The sequence below is a fragment of the Cryptomeria japonica genome, unplaced genomic scaffold, assembly GCF_030272615.1.
Source record: "Cryptomeria japonica unplaced genomic scaffold, Sugi_1.0 HiC_scaffold_58, whole genome shotgun sequence".
Classification (NCBI taxonomy): Eukaryota; Viridiplantae; Streptophyta; class Pinopsida; order Cupressales; family Cupressaceae; genus Cryptomeria; species Cryptomeria japonica.
In genome coordinates, this window is record NW_026728880.1 from 520,001 (window position 1) to 523,493 (window position 3,493).

Genomic DNA, 3,493 nt, shown 5'->3' on the forward strand with positions numbered 1-3,493 from the left:
TCGCGTGCACCTTCGCCGGGGTGGGCACCTTGGTGTGCAGACCTTGGCTGGGTTGCGCGCCCTGGTGGGCACCATGGTGCGCACCAAGGAGCGCTCCGAAGTGTGCTCCAAGGTGCGGCCTGCACGAAGTCGGAGCCCGGTTTGCCCCGGGTGTGCACCTCGGGTGGGCACCTTGGTGCGCATGCCTTGCCTGGGCTACGCACCAGGGCGGGCTCAAGATGGCACCCGCGTTCCTTTTTTTTCACTATCTTTCAAAACGGAAATTTTAAAATCTCATTTTTTTTTGCCTTTTTCTGGAAATTAGTGAAGGCAGCGCATCAAAGGTGCGCACCTCGCTGCCCACCACGGTGCGCAACGCCGGTGGGCACCCGGGAGTGCTTCGAAGTGTGCTCCAAGGTGCTGCGTGCACGTTGTCGGAGCCCGGTTTGCCCCGGGTGCGCACCTCGCGTGCACCTTCGTCGGGGTGGGCACCTTGGCTGGGTTTGCCCCGGCTGCGCTCCGAAGCGGGGTTATTGGAGCGCCGCCTCTTTTTTTGTCGGAGCGTTTGGTGGGGTTTCTCGCATTGGCTCTTCCGAGGCCCGGTTGCCACCCTGGCGCGCACGAAGTCGGAAGTAGGGTTAATTGCCCGGGTGCGCACCTTTGCCAGGGTGGGCACCTTACCTGGGCTGCGCACCAGGGCGGGCTCAAGATGGCACGCGCGTTCCATTTTTTTCACTATCTTTCAAAACGGAAATTTTAAAATCTCCTTTTTTTTTTGCCTTTTCTGGAAATTAGTGAAGGCAGCGCATCAAAGGTGCGCACCTCGCTGCCCACCTTGGTGTGCTCTGAGGTGCGCACCCGGGAGCGCTACGAAGTGTGCTCCAAGGTGCGGCGTGCACGTTGTCGGAGCCCGGTTTGCCCCGGGTGCGCACCTCGCCTGCACCTTGGCCGGGGTGGGCACCTTGGCTGGGTTTGCCCAGGGTGCGCTCCGAAGCGGGGTTACTGGAGCGCCCCCTCTTTTTTTGTCAGAGCGTTTGGTGGGGTTTCTCGCATTGGCTCTTCCCAGGCCCGGTTGTTGGGTGCGCTCCCACCCTGGCGCGCGCGAAGTTGGAAGTTGGGTTAATTGCCCGGGCGCGCACCTTCGCCAGGGTGGGCACCTTGGTGCGCACACCTTGGCTGGGCTGCGCACCAGGGCGGGCTCAAGATGGCACCAGCATTCCCTTTTTCTCACTATCTTTCAAAACGGAAATTTTAAAATCTCGTTTTTTTTTTGCCTTTTATGGAAATTAGTGAAGGCATCGCATCAAAGGTGCGCACCTCGCTGCCCACCTTGGTGTGCTCCGAGGTGCCCACCACGGTGCGCAACGCCGGTGCGAACCCGGGAGCGCCCCGATGTGTGCTCCAAGGTGCGGCGTGCACGAAGTCGGACCCCGGTTTGCCCCGGGTGCGCACCTCGCGTGCACCTTGGTGCGCACACCTTGGCTGGGTTGCGCGGCCTGGTGGGCACCATGGTGCGCACCAAGGAGCGCTCCGAAGTGTGCTCCAAGGTGCGGCGTGCACGAAGTCGGAGCCCGGTTTGCCCCGGGTACGCACCTCGCGTGCACCTTCGCCGGGGTGGGCACCTCGGCTGGGTTGCGCGCCCTGGTGCGCACCAAGGAGCGCTCCGAAGTGTGCTCCAAGGTGCGGCGTGCACGAAGTCGGAGCCCGGTTTGCCCCGGGTGCGCACCTTCGCCGCGGTGCGCACCATGGCGTGCACGAAGTCGGAGCCCGGTTTGCCCCGGGTGCGCACCTCGCGTGCACCTTCGGCGGGGTTGCGCGCCCTGGTGGGCACCATGGTGCGCACCAAGGAGCGCTCCGAAGTGTGCTCCAAGGTGCGGCGTGCACGAAGTCGGAGCCCGGTTTGCCCCGGGTGCGCACCTCGCGTGCACCTTCGGCGGGGTTGCGCGCCCTGGTGGGCACCATGGTGCGCACCAAGGAGCGCTCCGAAGTGTGCTCCAAGGTGCGGCGTGCACGAAGTCGGAGCCCGGTTTGCCCCGGGTGCGCACCTCGCGTGCACCTTCGCCGCGGTGGGCACCATGGCGTGCACGAAGTCGGAGCCCGGTTTGCCCCGGGTGCGCACCTCGCGTGCACCTTCGCCGGGGTGGGCACCTCGGCTGGGTTGCGCGCCCTGGTGCGCACCAAGGAGCGCTCCGAAGTGTGCTCCAAGGTGCGGCGTGCACGAAGTCGGAGCCCGGTTTGCCCCGGGTGCGCACCTCGCGTGCACCTTCGCCAGGGTGGGCACCTCGGTGCGCACACCTTCTCAATGTTTTCTTGCCTTTTCTGGAAATTGGTGAAGGCAGCGCATCAAAGGTGCGCACCTCGGTGTGCTCCGAGGTGCGAACCCGAGAGCGCTCCGAGGTGCCCACGAAGTCGAAAGTCGGGTTAATTGCATTGTTTTCCCCGGGTGCGCTCCGAGGTGCGCAACATCGGCGCGCACCAAGGAGGGCTCCGAAGTGTGCTCCAAGGTGCGCACGATGGCGTGCACCTCTGGTGCGCACGATTCGGAGCTCGGTTTGACCGGGGTGCGCACACCTTGGCTGGGTTGCGCACCTTTTGTGCGCTCCAAGGTGCGCACGAAGTCGGAGCTCGGTTTGCCCCGGGTGCGCACCTTCGCCAGGGTGCGCACCTTGATGCGCACGCCTTGGCTGGGCTGCGCACCTTGGTGGGCGCCATGGTGCGCACCTTTCGTGCGCTCCAAGGTGCGCACGAAGTCGGAGCTCGGTTTGCCCCGGGTGCGCACCTTGGTGGGCGCCATGGTGCACTCCGAGGTGCCCAAGATTGGTGCGCACCAAGGAGCGCTCCGAAGTGCGCTCCAAGGTGCGCGCGAAGTCGAAAGTTGGGTTAATTGTCCGGTTTGCCTCGGGTGCGCACCTTGCGTGCACCTTCGCCAGGGTGGGCGCCTTGGTGCGCACACCTTGGCTGGGCTGCGCACACCTTGGCACCCGCGTTTCCTTCATTTTAAATTTTTTTTTTTTACAATCTCTCAAGTGGGAAATTCTATAATCTCAACTTTTTTTGCCTTTTCAGGAAACTTTTGAATGGAGCGCATCATTGGTGCGCTCCGAAGTGTGCTCCAAAGCTCTCTCCAGCTGCGTGCACCTGCCCCGGCCGCGCACCCGGCCCCGCCCAGCTTCGCTCACCTGTCCCGGGCGTCTGGTGCGGAACCTTAGAGTAAGAAACATCACCGTGCACCTTGGCCAACGTGCGCGACTCGACCGAGCGCGCACTGGCCGAGGTGCACACCGATTTCACCTGGGTGCGCGCGCAGCACCTCGGGCGCACCGGGGTGCGCGCACAACGCCCGGGTTGCACCGTGGCCTGTGTGCTCGGGGCGCCTCGGGTGCGCGCTCGGTGTCGCCCCCGCGCGCGCGGTAGTGCGGGCAGCGCACCCCGGCCCGGCCCGGCCCCGACGAGAACGCAAACGGGCAAAAGGTTTATTCAAATAGCATTGCGACGCCCGGCGAAAAACTAAAAA